This window comes from Podarcis pityusensis, assembly GCF_964106645.2.
Source record: "Podarcis pityusensis genome assembly, chromosome: 4".
Taxonomy (NCBI): Eukaryota; Metazoa; Chordata; class Lepidosauria; order Squamata; family Lacertidae; genus Podarcis; species Podarcis pityusensis.
Genome location: NC_138027.1, coordinates 98681286 through 98698028, shown reverse-complemented (window position 1 = coordinate 98698028; position 16743 = coordinate 98681286). Strand labels below are relative to the sequence as shown.

At 42.8% G+C, this 16743-nt stretch overlaps 1 protein-coding gene and 1 long non-coding RNA gene across 6 annotated transcripts in view; one reads left to right on the top strand and one right to left on the bottom strand.

The window, feature by feature from the left end:
- KLHL1 (kelch like family member 1) overlaps positions 1 to 16743 on the bottom strand; it is a 130126-nt gene that overhangs the window by 9348 nt on the left and 104035 nt on the right. The gene's annotated exons all lie outside the window — the stretch shown is intronic.
- LOC308476002 lies at positions 21 to 14791 on the top strand. Its single transcript, XR_013985630.1, has 3 exons — positions 21 to 966; positions 10939 to 10985; positions 14607 to 14791. It is a non-coding gene; the product is annotated as an uncharacterized lncRNA (long non-coding RNA).

The following is a 16743-nucleotide window of genomic DNA, read 5'->3' as shown; positions in this document are numbered from 1 at the left end:
AATAAGCCACATAGAAATTACTAAGCATAATGTACAGTGAAGGGACAGGTTACCCAAATCTGACTGTGTAGTCACTCCAACTATTAGGCCCCAAACTTCCCAAATTATTTCTTTAAGGATTCATTAGCTAAAATGCATTAGCTTGAGTTGTATAACACAAACCAGCTGAATAAACAAAGCCTTCTCCTTTATCAGTCCATGAAGGCGTAATAGATGGCCTTGTCAGTCCCGAGTAGAGATGGGATGGTGCATCCAACTTATCTTACCAGTTGTAACTATCCTGACCGAGCTGACGCACAGACCCCGGGAATGACGCTAGGATTGCCAGATAAGAGTACAGAAACAGTTTCTACTCATGCATGCTCAAGGATGCAAACTTACGTGCACAAACTCATGAGGCTGGATTCCTGGGGAGGGGGACGGGGGGATTTGAAGGGAATATAGGTTGTATGTTTCTGCTCTTTAGTGTGCTTGCTGTGATCAATCACGCAGTGCCTTTCTGCTGCTCCGGAAAGCAGAAATAAAAAAACTCTTTCTCTGAACCAACCTTGGTGTCTGTTTGGCTCCTTCCTCCCTCTCGGGAGCAACGTAGACCCAACCAATGGGAAAGGTCTGAAAGGCTACAACAGTAATAGAAACAAAACTGGGAAACATGTTCCTTTCCCCCCACATCTACAATCTACATACAGGGGTGGATCTACTGTGAAACTAATGGAGCTTAAGTTTCAGGGCCACTAATCCCAGAGGGGCCCCAGAAGCGACTTAAAACATTGCTGAAAGGTTTTGGGGCTACTAGACCCAAACTGAGTTGCACGACTCATATTGATTCATTTTTTCCCTTGTATATATTTCCACAGTTCCGAAGCTTGAAAGCCTCATTGCTGGTTGAGAAGGGGCCCCCATGGCAGTGCAAGCTTTGGGAGGTCCAAAATGGAGCTCAGCCACTGCACTCATACAGTTCATACGGTAAAAATGTGTCGAAACCATATGCTGAATAGCTATGAAAAGAGATTTTAAAAACAAACAAACAAACAAACAAACAAACAAACAAACAAACAAACCCTTACATTTCTGCATACAAAATTCACCCATTTCTCATTTTTGGCCCTTATACAAACTGGGGTTTCTTCAAGCCTCTTAATAGCATCGTCTTGTGACAGATTGTGCCATTTCAGCTCTATAAGAATCAGTACATGAGTGATAAGATGACCAGTTCAGCATTAGTGGTGATGTGGCGCTGCAGAGGGGGTGGGGGATGAGGTTGAGAGGGCACGAGTTACCTAAGGCCACCTCCTCAGTTTGTGGTGGAGGTGATCAGAAACGTACCTAGGTGATTTTGCGCCCCTGGCAGAACCATCCAGATTGCACCCCCTGTTGTTGTTTAGTCGTTTAGTTGTGTCCGACTCTTCATGACCCCATGTACCACAGCACGCCAGGCACTTCTGTCTTCCACTACCTCCCGCAGTTTAGTCAAACTCATGCTGGTAGCTTCAAGAACACTATCCAACCATCTCGTCCTCTATCGTCCCCTTCTCCTTGTATTGCGCCCCCTACCCACGGACAAATTAGCTCTTCTTTCCACCTCTCCTCCAACCCCAACCCCCCATCCATTCAATTCACCCTCTGTTTAAAGCCATTTCTTATGAAGCAATAATCAATATTTATATTTATGGACATATTTTTTAGCTGGTTTTGCCCCCCCCCCCCCGCATCGCCTGCGCACCTGGTGGGGGCCCACTTCACCACCCCCTAGCTACGGCCCTTGAGGTGATGCAAACCAGGAATTTCCTGATTCATCACTGGGAGAGGAGGCAATCCTATGGTAAGCTCAGCTGGCATTAAGTCCCCAAGCCCAGCTCAGCCAAAGATAACACCAGCATATTCTTGAAATTAATGGGGCTTACTTATGAGTAGGCATGTACTAATGGTGCTTACTTATGGTGCAGACACACCCTACACCAACTCTGAATTTAAGTTGTTTGTCGCCGAGCATTAATACTCTTTTATGTCAACTGTGAGACCTAATTTCTTACAGACTGCCATTTAGGATTGGTTTATACATAGAAATCGGGGTGGGGGTGGGAATTCTTTAAGACTACTTAGTATTGCGATGGTAAAGTGTTCAGTAACTAAAATTCCAAATCCATTTGGAAGCTTGCTCCAGGGCAAATAAAACATAATTGGTTCCACCCCATATAAGTGCACATGAGAAAATTATTCTGATTGCAGTCTAACAATGTTGACACACTGAATGCATTTCTTATAAGAATTCTTTCACAGTTTGTTGCCTGTTGTACACTGCCTAGAGAATAATAAAATTTATAGAAATGTGGAGCATTTTAAAGTCCAAGCACTGAGCAATTTGGGATGCAAAACCTCCGATCAGTGAAAGAATTATTTACTTGGAAGCTTTTATAGTCCTAAGTACTTCATAAATTCTCAGCTAGTTAAATGTATATTTAAAGTTTCATTGTTAATGAAGCTGTATTCTCCTCCTACTACTGTATCTTATGAATGCATGGCATTTTGAGGTCCTCTCACCAGCTTCATACCATAAATACCAAGGGAATCTGGAAATTCTTGTATGGTGTGTGTCTCACAATAGGAATGCTCTCTCAGAATAGTTTACCTATGTTCACATTTTGATTCCAAGGGAAATGATGTCAAGCGACTGGGCTGATTTTGATTTATTGTTCTATAAATTAATCTGCAATTTATAAGAATCAAATCATTATTGTAGTGGTTGGCATAACCAATGCAGCTTAGTATATGTTACTGTAAACCCACAAGCATATTTAAGACTGAATGCAAGTAGAAAGAACAGCCACATCAAAATGTTTATGCCTTCTAATTAAGTAGCATGCTTCACAGTGCAACACTCTGCGTATGTATTCAGTAGTAAATCTCGCTGAGTTGCATGGAACCTATTCCCTTGCAGGCACAGGTGTATAATGACCGTGGCAGGTGAAGGGAGGGCCATAAGAACAATTGGTATTGGGTTGGATTAGGCCACAACCTTATTGATTACAGGAAAGAGGAGATTTGGCTAAGGCATTGGACGTGTATCCTGCATCAGACAGCCTGCCTGCTACCTGATAGGAACCTGGTAGGGTCAAACCTGTACTGGGGAGTCACCCCCAACATGGACTGGATGCCATGACCCTCCACAGACCACCATTGGGAGAGGTGTTTTGGCCCACTGGTCCCCTAGGGGACTCCTGAACAGCGTCAACCTCCTGAACCCCTCTAACGGGGTTCCCCTGTGACTAAGGATCCAGCCGAATACCTCATGCGCTGCTACAGTGATGGCTGCTACGAGGTACAGTGGTGCCTCGCAAGACGAAAATAATCCGTTCCGCGAGTCTCTTCGTCTTGCGGGTTTTTTCGTCTTGCAAAGCAAGCCCATTAGCGGTTTAGCGGATTAGCGCTACAGTATTAGCGGCTTAGCGGGCTTAGCGGATCAGCTGATAAGCGGCTTAGCGATCAGCTGTTAAGCGGCTTAAGGATTAGCTGATAAGCGGCTTAACGATCAGCTGATAAGCGGCTTAGCGATCAGCTGTTAAGCGGCTTAGCCGATCAGCTGATAAGCAGTTTAGCGGCTTGGGAAAAAGGGGGGGGAAAGGAAAAAAAACCCCGCAGGAACTCGCAAGACATTTTCGTCTTGCGAAGCAAGCACATAGGAAATTCGTTTTGTGAAGCACCTCCAAAACGGAAAACCCTTTCGTCTAGCGGGTTTTCCGTCTTGCGAGGCATTCGTCTTGCGGGGCACCACTGTAGGTGAAAACCTATAAGCCAGCAAATTTGCTAGGAGAAAATTCCTCCCTTGCTCCTAATACGGCAACCAAATTAACTATAGCAAGGTCCATAGGCAACGTGCCCACTCCTCTCCTCCCCCTCAGTGGGTCCCTAAAGACAGGGTGGAAAAATACCACAACAATCAGCCAAGGTGGTGGCCTACACCTGGCCACCCCCTTAAATAGGCTGGGGCTGGGCTGCAGCCCCAAGCCCCAGCCTCTGATTGAGTGAACGGGCACTGCCCATCCTGATCTGAGGGTCTGACATGGCCGGAGGTGGGCAGTGCCAGCCACCCCCTCCCCAGGCCGCGAATGGAAGGTGGCAACCTCCCTGAACCTACCATGGCAGCACCATGCAGCAACAGCCACCCACCTGGACTCCTAGGCAAGCAGATAAAGTAAGTATAGGCAGGGTTGATTCTCCTTTTTCATGCATGACCAGCAAGTTGAATTCATCCGGCTGGTAAACAAGTTGTGCAACTCTTCATTACATTGTAGGTCTAGTGGCAGATTCCTAGGCACTGTTCCACCATACACATTGGATTTCTGAATTGGTAAGCATGTGAAAGAGCCCAAGACCTCTACAGTGAGAAAACAAGCATGCAGCCGATCTACCTTAGGTGTTAGTTGTGTCACAGAAATATTACTACCTTACTAGGAAAACAGCTGGCAGTAACTTGTAGTGCTCAATACAGAAAGCATTGAAAAGGATGCTTAAGAAAGCTGAATGGACTCACCTAATTAAGAGTGCAATTCTATGCATGTTTACTTGAAAGTAGGTCCTACAATGTTCAATGGAGCTTACTTCCAAGTAAGTGTATTCCTGGGATTCATTTAGGATCAGAGGAAGGGTGCAATATAAATACAATACATAAAATTGTATGCAGTTGAGCTGGCCCTTTTCCTTCGGGGGATGATTTAGTAGAAATGTATTCTTATTTTACAATGGATTGTTTTAATCTCTGTACAGTAAGCACAGCAACAAGGCAAACTATTGAATTATACTTCAAAAACTGAGGATGGGGAATAATTCCATGCATAACGCAAGACTTACTTGTCAAGCTGCCTGTCACAACAGATTGTTTCATTTCCTTAACATCATGGTGTATTTATTTGTGCTTGTTTTTGTAAACTAATATATTTCTTCCCATCTCGAGATCATTAACTAACTCATGCAATTGTTTTGCACCGGATAGTGGCATTTCAGTGATATTATTCTTTGACAGATCAATCATGTTAGATACAACACTCATCCACTTTGTTCATTCAGGAGACATTGATCATGCTGTTTTCTATCTGGAATCTCTGAAAACAGAGTGTTCCGAATACTCCATGGCCTTATGAAATAATTTCCAACTAATGATTCTCATTTTTTCCTTCCATACTTTCTGAGATAAGAGTCAGATCAATAGTGCACTTTAGGACTTATACTTGTGTGTTGAAAAGAATGCTTTGAGGACAATCTTATGGCAAGTTCCATTAGGATGAGCAGCTTAGGATGCAGTGGATCTCACAATCAGCCAGCGGATTCCCAGGTCAGTTAGGCTCAGTCAGCATTAAGACCCCAACTCCAGCTCAGCCAAAGTTGGCGGAGCAAACACTGGTGTAAAAGGTAAAGGGACCCCTGACCATTAGGTCCAGTCGTGGATGACTCTGGGGTTGTGGTGCTCATCTCGCTTTACTGGCCGAGGGAGCCGGCGTACAGCTTCCAGGTTATGTGGCCAGCATGATTAAGCTGCTTCTGGTGAACCAGAGCAGCGCACAGAAATGCCGTTTACCTTCCCGCCAGAGCGGTACCTATTTATCTACTTGCACTTTGACGTGCTTTCGAACTGCTAGGTTGGTAGGAGCAGGGACTAAGCAACGGGAGCTCACCCCGCTGCAGGGATTTGAATGGGGGGGGGGGTACTTAGGCTGCATCCTTAGCCAGCTCAGCTAGGTCAAATCCTATGACCTGCATAGGGTACTGTTTTAACCTATTGTTTTCCCTTTGTAAGGCTCAGGAAGAAGAAGAAGAAGAAGAAGAGTTTGGATTTGATATCCCGCTTTATCACTACCCGAAGGAGTCTCAAAGTGGCTAACATTCTCCTTTCCCTTCCTCCCCCACAACAAACACTCTGTGAGGTGAGTGGGGCTGAGAGACTTCAAAGAAGTGTGACTGGCCCAAGGCCACCCAGCAGCTGCATGTGGAGGAGCGGAGACGCGAACCCAGTTCCCCAGATAACAAGACTACTGCTCTTAACTACACCACACTGGCTCTTAGGAAGAGCAGCAACAGCAGCAGCCCTGCTGCTGAACGAGGTTTCACAGAATCATAAAACTGTACAGTTGGAAGGGACAAGGGTCATCTAAACCAACCCCCTGCAATGGAGGAATGTTTTTGTCCAATGTGGGGCTCGAACCCATGACCCTAAGAGTCTCATGCTCTACTGAGCAAGTCTGGTATAATTTTATGTCAACCTAATTTACACTGACTTGCTTTATGCCAGCTTCTTGTGCATTGGGTTGCTCCTATAGCTGATTACTCAATTGCAATCAAGCTGATTCATTGGGTTGATTCAGTTTTAATAGATCTCCATGTAACTAAAACCCCATGAGAGTATGAAGGAAGTGTCACAGCATGATCTTACACATGATCTTACTTAGAAGTCCACTGAAAGTGGGTTACAGCATGAAACCTAATATGGTTTACATGTTAATACATGCAAAGACTCTCACGCACTGATAGGAGGAATTTTCGCTTTTGTTCACCAAAACAGAATAGCATTGTGTGTGGGGGGGGGGGAGTCATTCATGTTTCCAGCAGATTGAGTCTCCTGGGAGCTTTATGTACAATACCTAATAAGATTTAATTCTGCTCAGAATATACTCATTCAGAAAGCAGAGATAACGTGCAGAACATAGTGATTGCATGCAGGGCTTTTCAGGGGCTGCACTCCAGGAAAGTGCATTGATGAGAAAAGGTGTTAAAGATCAGGCTCACACACTGAATTATGAATGAGTCTCGATTCAGTTAAAAGAAAATGTCACCATACGTTTTATCAAGTGGTGTACGAAAGGCAGAGAAGTATAACTCTTTGAAAACCCACAATCACCACGAAGCAACTATCGAATAGTGTATATTTTTAAATTCAACTAATAGCTTATTTCCTTGGGCCAATTATTAATAGCCTACAATCGCTTTCGTTAATGAGGCCAGTGATGTAGCTCAAACCTATCTGAATTTCATGTCTGACAGAAAAGCAAAAGTGGTGGCACCTGACTGCTGTTCATTGACGCATTGCATTAATTTGCACTGAACCGGGCATTGCATATTTATATGCAAATGTAAATGTGGTGGGGAATCCTATGGCAAGATCCACCAGGATGAGCAACTGAGGATGCAGCTGATGTCCAGTAGTGTAATTTGCCCATCCCAGCTCAGCCAGGGCTCTGCTGGCTGAGCCAAGGAAGTCCCCTAAAAGGGGTGTTATGAGGTTGTGATGTGGATGAGACCAGAAAGGGCTGGGGCCTAGATCCTAAGTCTGGTCAACTCAGACATGGGACCCGGCAACCCCTCATAAAGCACTATTTTAAAAGCTCACTTTCCCTCTTCTAGGCTTAAGCAGAGCAGCCGCACCCGACAGGGTTTGGAAATGTTGTAACTTTATGCTGGCTTAATTTATAGCAACTTGCTTTATGCCGGCTCCTCATGCATATGATTACTCTCTAAACCACTTTAAACTGCAAGTAAAGTTGGTGGGAATGCTACATTTAAAATGCTCCTCCTTCTTGAAAATATTCTGCAAGGAAAATAATAATCTTGTATTCTACAGAGCAGCCTGGACTGGGCTTTCCCCTCTGGTGCACTAATTGTTTGCTTGCAATGTTGTTTTTGTTCTTAAAGATATATATTTAAAAGTACCACCTGCAGTTTTTAATGGTTCAGACAGTCTCCTCTACCCGTCAGAATCCTAGCACTTCAACTTCAGGTATAGTTCAGGCCTTACACTTTGCTTTGTGTGAGAGATGGGCTTGTATGACGTGCTATAAAGTTGTGTAAATTTGTCACGCTTGCACTTCTTGCATTATATAATGTCTAGATTACAAGTAAATAAGAATGGACGCGGGTGGCACTGTGGTCTAAACCACTGAGCCTTGGGCTTGCTGATCAAAAGGTCGGCAATTTGAATCCCCGTGACGGAATGAGCTCCTGTTGCTCGGTTCCAGTTCCTGCCAACCTAGAAGTTTGAAAGCACACCCCAAAGTGCAAGTAGATTAATAGGTACTACTCCGGCGGGAAGGTAAACAGCGTTTCCATGTGCTGCTCTGGTGTTGGTGTTCCATTGCGCCAGAAGCGGCTTAGCCATGCTGGCCACATGACCCAGAAAAACTGTCTGCGGCGCGGACAAACGCTGGCTCCCTCGGCCTGTAAAGCGAGATGAGCGCCGCAACCCCAGAATCGTTCACAACTGGACTTAATTGTCCGGGATCCCTTTACCTTTAAGAATGGTTAACGGTCCTAAAATGTGCTTTTCATTCATTTGCTTCTTGTGGGATGTGTGTATAGGTTGATTTCGCTACCTCTGTGAAAGGGACTACTAGTATTTGCGTGTTGGAGTCTGTATGTTTTAGCCATTTATAGCCTCTTTAGCTCCAACCCTAACTCTCTGATAAACAGAGGGGGGGGGGGGGGACAGGATTAGGTGAAGGCATCCCTCAGCTGAGCTTTGCTAGTTAGGGAGGGCTTTTGCTGTAACCCCACTGTGCCCTCCAGGTGGGTGGGAAATTACTGCCAGCAGTGTTTTGCCAGTGGTAACCAAAAGAGGGCTTTGCAGGGATGTAGGTGGAGCAGATCCAGCGATGGACCCCCAGATGAAAAAGGAGATGCGAACCACTTTCTACAGTGACCAGCAGGGCCTTGGCTGCAACACAGGACCCACTATTAGGATGGCTTTGTCCATCATACTATTGTGGTCAAGAAATGGAATGGCTATGCAGATGAAACACAGGCTCTTTACAAAGGGAAGGGAGAGACAGGGAGACAGAGAAAGTGGGATCAGAATGAACAGCAACTATGTATATTTGAATTTTTAAAAACCTACATCTTTCTTGAAGTGGATGGTCACTAAGTTATTAGAAAGTGTTTGGAAGAGAGTTGTTTCATTTTGGGAATTCACCCTCCACCTGAAAATAAAGCAGTTGTAGGCAAAGAGTGTGGGAAAAGAAGAGGAAGAAAACGCCTTTCAAACTTTTAAAGAAGTGTGGTAGGCAGCAGAAGGAGAAGTACAAATGTAAGGAAAATTGAAAGGTAGTGAAGGAAACAAAGTAAAGAAATGCCAGGAAAAGAAAATGACATATCACTATAAATAGATATATTACTAGTGCAGCAATTAACCTGCAAAACAGAGGGGAAGGAAGAAGGCCAGATCAGGAAGGTGACTTCCTAAAGGTGTATTATTCAGAATGATAAAGAATTATAAAGTGCTCATAGGGAAGAAAAGACAACCTAGTCAGTTCAGGGCAGGAACATCTCCCCTTTCCAGTTCCTGCAGATTTAAAAGCATTTTCTGCTCTTTCTTCCAAGCAGCAGCAGCAGCAGCAGCAGCAGCAAATGCCCTTTCATAAAGCAGCCACTCAAATAGAATCGTGTGCTGAACCTCACCAGAGGTTAATTCATCTGCCATGGGTTACAAACTGGAGGAATCGATTCTGTAACTGACTTTCAAAGCAAAGCTTCCTGTAGTTTAAATTCCTGTAGGATGAGCCACAGTGTTTTACCATTATCCTGTCATCATAACAATTGCTTGCTACTTTTGTATAGTTTACAGCTATTTACATTACAACAATGGTTAAAAGAAATGCTCCTGTTTCAGTACTCCTTCAAAGCTGTCTAGGGATTTGAACCCTGGTGTCCCAGGTGCTATTCCAACACTCTAGTCACTATTCCACACTGGATCTTCATATATATATATATATATATACCGTATTTTTTGCTCTCACTTTTTTCCTCCTAAAAAGTAAGGGGAAATGTGTGTGCGTCTTATGGAGCAAATGCAGGCTGCGCAGCTATCCCAGAAGCTAGAACAGCAAGAGGGATTGCTGCTTTCACTGCGCAGCAATCCCTCTTGCTGTTCTGGCTTCTGAGAGTCAGAATATTTTTTTTCCTGTTTTCCTCCTCCAAAAACTAGCTGCATCTTGTGGTCTGATGCATCTTATAGAGCAAAAAATACGGTATATTCTTTGTTAGTGCAGTTTCTCCCAACATTTAACAGAGGGGAGATCCATGTCCCTGACTATTGGGGTCCATTAAATCAAGAGGCAGGATACGGAAGGGCAGTTTTGCTTCTAAGTAGCAGTATCAAGGAAGGTATGTGCAGAATCCCACCAAGAAGTTTAATTAGTCTTATCACAACTCTTTCCCCTTCCCTGTTTAATTTGGAAAATTTGCCTGGGTAGAATTCTGCAAATTTGTATTACTTTTTGGGGGGGGGGAGAAGGAAATTCTGCTCCAGATCTTGTCCATCCCCCCCCCCCCACTGTGTGGAGAGTTTCATCTCCTGATATGAACCCAAGGGTGTCAATTGTATGTTTGGAGTCTCAAAGATTTTTGTAAGAAACAAAAAAACCCTGAAATGTCTACTTGCTTTATTTCTCTGTAATCAATAATGAGCAACTCATTATACTTGATATAAGCACTATCAGCCTGTGGAACTATAAAGTACTTAAAAGCCTGCTTTTGGGAGGAGGAGAATCAATAAAAGGCAGAAGTTTTTCTGTGTGGGTTGTGAAAGACAGCTATTGTATATGTGTGAAGGGCTCCTGTGGTATACCACAATTGTGACTTTTGACACTTCACTCAGTGGGTGGCTGTTCTGTTTGAGAGTCACTCACAAGCAGGCTGTTTATGTCTAGAAGTTCAGATATGATCTTCCAATAAAGGAAGTTAAAGGTATTTTTCTACCAAATGCACACATACAGAATTATTTAAAAATAGAATGGGGGAAGATCTGTTCTTACAAGAGGCTCAGAAGCCGTAGATCACTTTTAAAATATCGTAATAGGAAGAGTTAGTAAAGGAATAATGTGCAACTCTTTGATATAAGCAGAGCTTCTAATAATTAAATCTATCAGAATAAAATGTATCTCCTTAATTTCATTTCAGATTTTATGGTCCCTCTCAAAGCAGTATTTCTCTGCTGCAAAAATTAGGTGAGTAAATACTTTGTGGAAGTGCAGTGCTTTCAGAACTCCTAACTCCTCAATGTTGATGTTTTATATAACATCAGATTATTATTATTATTTTTTAAAAACTAGCATATTCTGGAATTATAATATATTCCCACTTGCCAGGCTTCCACCAGGGACCTGGACAGAGCCATTCATGTCAGGTTGTGGGCTTCCCATGCCTTCTACTCAAGGCAACTGAAGGACAGGATACTTCCCCAAAACAAACAAAGATAGATTGAAGTAAATGGTCTAGGAGCACCACAGTGAGCCCAGCAGGAGAGATAGTTGCAGAACTTCGATGAGAAGCATTCACAACCTGCTCCCTAGTGGTAGCTGTGGGTAAATTGCATTATATCCAGAGTTGAGGCAAAACGAACACTGTTTGCAAAATGAAGAAAAGGCACCTACTGAATCATGAAAAACGTGGAATCATGAAAATAAGATGGCTGCTGCTGTTATTACCTTTGTAAACAGATTTGACTATTTTAAATAGAATAATAGAAATAGACTTGTAGAGTTGGAAGGTACCCCAAGAATCATCTAGTCCACTTGCCCAACGTGGGACTTGAACCCACAACCCTGATATTACATGCTCTACCAACTGATCTATATCGAAAGGAACTAATTTCAATGACTTTAAATAAAATGTGTGTGTGTGTGTGTGTGAGAGAGAGAGAGAGAGAGAGAGAGAGAGAGAGAGAGGCTGATGAATAATCATTTCTATACAGTGATACCTCTGGTTGCGAACGGGATCCGTTCCGGAGGCCCGTTCACAACATGAAAGGAATGTAACCCACAGCGGCGCGTCTGCGCACGCGCAGGTTGTGATTCGCCGCTTCTGTGCATTACGTCATTTTGTGCTTCTGCGCAAGCGTGAGAGGCGAAACCCAGAAGTAACCCTTTCCAGTACTTCTGGGTTGCTGTGGGACGTAACCTGAAAGAACATAACATGAAGCGGACGTAACATGAGGTATGACTGTACTGAAAACCATGCCGTTCATATTTTATGAAGGAGGAGAAAGTTCAAATCATGACATTTAGCAACAATTCAAAAAACTTAACTGGGGTGTCCGACAAATGACATAGTTAAAGGGACTGTTGAGACCTCTGATCTTTTTACAAAATCATGTAAGGGTTGAGGCTATTAAGCTGGTCATCAGACCAAGAACTGCTTAATTTTCTCTTTCTATTACTTTCAGGACTTAGATTTTCCTACTTTTATGCCTTAACATTGTACTTAGCAAACTTTCACCATATGGAATTTACAGAAAAATATCTGAACTTAAACCACAACTGATATTTGTTTATATTGCTAAAATTATGGGCTTATATCCATATCTTCTAAAGACAGTATCTATAACAGCCGTAGATTTTCACTGTGCTTAGCTATGCACAAAGCAGAAAGAAAAATAACAAATGAAGATTTCCTCAGAGGTTTCAGAGCTGCACTTACAAGATCATTTAGTAAATTTACATTTTAGCTGACTGGTTAAATGTGACAATAAATTTATATTAAAAAATATTCTTTTGGAGGGAGAACAAAGTTGTGCAGTCAAAGCAGAACTGTCCATTTGAGCTATTCTCAAACATTTCAGCAGCACTTGATGCAGTGGAGCAATGCCAATTAGAAAGTCAACTATAGTTTATGGATGAATGGGCAATGTGAGATTGGACACAATGTCCTATCTGAAGTATTATTTTTAGATATACTCAAAATATATGGACTAGCATTCAAAAGTTATATATGCCTAATGCTACTTTTGTTTTTAGGTGTGCAATAAATTTATCATTAACAAGTATTGGAGTACTAAGTACTATGATGCACTGCAACTCTAATTTAGTCTCCTAATCCTAAAAACCTCAATTTTTTTTGCCTGGCATTGTTTAATAATAATAATAATAATAATAATAATAATAATAATAATTTATACCCTGCCCATCTGGCTGGGTTTCTCCAGCCACTCTGGGCAGCTCCCAACAGAATAGTAAAAATAGAATCAAACATTAAAAACTTCCTAACAATATAGCAACATGCATCACTACTGCCAGGACTTTTTTTTCAGCCAGAACTCACCAGAATTCAGTTCTGGCACCTCTCAAGTGGGCACCATTGCCACTGTAAGAGAACACGGAAAGTGTTCCTGGTGAGCTCTGGCACCTCTTTTTCTAGAAAAATATCACTGACTGTTGCTACTATACATCCCAGACCAAGCAGGCTCACATGGAAACTGTAACTTGTGACAACCACATGGAAAGTCTCTATGCCACTGCAGCTGTAGAGACTTTCCATGATGTTAGACTATTAGAGTAGCAGGCTTTGAAGGGTGCAATCTCCAGACAGAGATATCACTGTAAAGAAGCATCTCCATAATGCAGTCAACATGTCAGACAGAATCTGCCAGAAGCTGTTACTCAGGAGCAAGCATAAGCTTAGTAAAATAGCTTTATTTTACTGCATATTTATTCCTTTGTTTGGCAGACCAGTTATCACACAGGGGATGGCACTATCCGCCCTGTCCCCAAAACTCCAAAAGAGTAGAACTGTCTCCAAAAACTCCCTTGGCATCTTGCTTGCTTTTTCCATTATCTGTGTGGCTAGAGGGGGGAGGGGGAACAAAAAATATGCAGTCTGCAGATATTTAGTGACATTTCCCATTAGATGGAATATATATATATATATATATATATATATATATATATATATATATCAATCACTTCAAAAGGGAAAAAGCAACGGGGGGAAACATCAAAAATTAGCTATAGCGATAATCTAATGATATTTTTTTGTCTTTCTGATAAGACAACACAAACTGTTTTATCAACTTAGACTGGTAATAGGGGTAAAGACTCTCACATCCAGCGAAATATTAACAGTGATAAATCAAGATTTGCAGAGTATAGTTTGAAGCCAACTCAATGAGTTTATGTTTCTGTGGAGTATCAATCTTAGTTTATTGTGACATATATAAACATACAAACAACAGGGGACCTGTGGCATCTTTAAACTAACAGAATGTAGCGTATGGCGCAATAAATGTGCTTGCTTGAATCAAATGTTGTCAGAATGGAAGGACCCCTTAGTCTGCACCAGAGGATGTGCCAAATCTCCAGAGCAGATTTGGAGAAGTTGGGGTGGGAGATGGCTGCCAGGGAATGGAAAGGAACATGAAGTCTTCTTGTGCAAGTTAAAGAGCTCTCAGACAACACTGGGTGACATCTGTTGCCTTTAAGGTACAATAAAGCAGGGTTTTGTTTTATTTATTAAGAGCATTTTGGGAAAAGTGCATTTGTTTAGTTGTTTTGTTTGAGTACAGAACTGTTGAAGAACACGTTTAATATGTTGGAGGGAGAAGCCTTGAATGTGAAAAGGAAAAGTTGGGTTTTCAGTATAAAAGAATGGGTATTTGAGAAAGCCATGTTAGTATATGTTAATATTTTAGTCCCGAGATATCGCATCTACTGCTAGCTCCTTGAGGTATCATTCAGAGAATCAACTACACTAAAAATCTCAGGCAATCTGATGCTGTGTAATAAGTACTTGGTTCAGTTGTACATACTTCCTTGCAGGCGGAGCAAGGCTGCAACGTCTGTTGTTTTTTACAGCTCTGCCAAATACTTAAACCCCTTTCATGAATCACATTTGTCCTCCTGCCTCTGTCCCTACGCTGAATGAAGAAGTGAATGAGGACCCACTCAGAGCCACGGTGACACTGCACACAGTTATTTACTTATCCTGGTGGACCCTAGCACTTTCTTTAATTTCACTTGTTCAGAACACTATAAAGAAGACTGATTTCACAAGCCATTGACTATTTTTCTTGTTACTTTCAAGCTGAGCACACAGATATAATTGTTTTTGTAATAGTTCCATCATCTCACTTTAAGTGGACATAGTTTAAATGTGACTAAAAGGTAAAGGTAAAGGTACCCCTGACCATTAGGTCCAGTTGCGGACGACTCTGTGGTTGGGGTGCTCATCTCGCTCTATAGGCCGAAGGAGCTGGTGTTTGTCCGCAGACAGCTTCTGGGTCATGTGGCCAACATGACTAAGCCGCTTCTGGTGCAACAGAACACCGAAACCAGAGCAGCGCACGGAAACGCCGTTTACCTTCCCGCCAGAGCGGTACCTATTTATCTACTTGCGCTTGACATGCTTTTGAACTGCTAGGTTGGCAGGAGCAGGGACCGAGCAACGGGAGCTCACCCCCTCATGGGGATTCGAACCGCCGAACTTCTGATCAGCAAGCCCCAGGCTCTGTGGTTTAGACCACAGTGCCACCCGCATCCCTGGACTAAATGTGACTACTATAATTATTTTTCTTCCTGATTCCACACAATATTAAGCAACAGATATATGCAAACTGAGCAGAAATGTGCACAAGTGTCATAGTCCTGTGCTGCCCAGCTACAACAGATCTCAGTGTGGGGAGAAGCCAGCCAAACAGTCAAGTCTCAGGGGGATACTTGCCTGGAGGCAAAGTCCGTATGCAAGGTTCAGTCCTGTCCTAAGGTCAGGAGTGTCTCAGTTCACGTAGTCAGATGATCCAGTCGAGAGGCCAAGGTCATGAGAAGCAAGAAGCAGCAAGGTCTGGTCAAGAATGACAAATGTTGTTTCCAGCAGCTGACTGAGGCTGGAAAGCCTGCTCAAGAAAGCTGGAGCCAGCTGGTTCTCGTCAGGAGCAAGAAGGCTGATCAGCAGCAGGTGGAGTCACTTCACTTTCTGCTCCTTCAGGCTGCTGCTCAGCAGGTGAAGCTGACTCCAGACCTATAACACTAGGTTGGCAGGAGCAGGGACTGAGCAATGGGAGCTCATCCCGTCACGGGGATTCAAACCACTGACCTTCTGATCGGCAAGTCCTAGGCTCTGTGGTTTAACCCACAGCACTACCCGTGTCCCAAAGCTTATGTCTATAGGCTTCTAAAAACAAATTATCATCAACACATGGAGGTTGAGGGGTGGCCATAGAATCATCGAGTTGTAAAGGACCCCGAGGTTCATCCAGTCCAACCCTCTGCAATGCAGGAATATGCATACAGGGATTGAACCTGCAGCCTTGGCGTTATCAGCACTACGCTCTAACCAACTGAGCTATCCAGTGCTGAGTCAGTAGGTGCAAACCTAACACCCACATACCTCATCCATGAACACACACTCATATGATTATTTTATCTTTTTTTCTATCAAGCTATTTTTTGAAACACCATAAAGAGACCTTATCAAAGTGTCGAAGAGTTTAGTCCTGAAGTCCTAAAGTATCTGCAGTAGAATATTAGTTTCCAATGCTGGAATAATATTCCCACACCTCTAATATAATGGTCTGGTTTGTGATATTAAAGTCCATGCAGCAGTTGGCGTGTGGAGCAGTTTAAGCGCTTGCATGGTGTTGTAGCGTGTCTCAGGTGATCAATTTTTACAAATGTTAGCCAACTGACTTTCTGAAGATCAAACAGAAATAGGTCCTGTGATTTCCCAAGTTAAAGAGCAGTCCACTAACTATGAGAAGCTATAACTCCCTGCTTTCCTATAACATTAATTTTACACAAAAAATACAGTAAAATTTCCTGTATGCAAGTGTCTGTATTGCTTACAGTTATCAATTAAAGCCCAATGACAGGTGTTGTATCATACTAGAGCCACAATTCACTAAGACCAGACTCAATTAGACTGAACCTGAAATAAATGTTCTGAAGAGAAATGGAACCAATATACGGTACTTTTGGGAATGGTCTGATTAAAGGA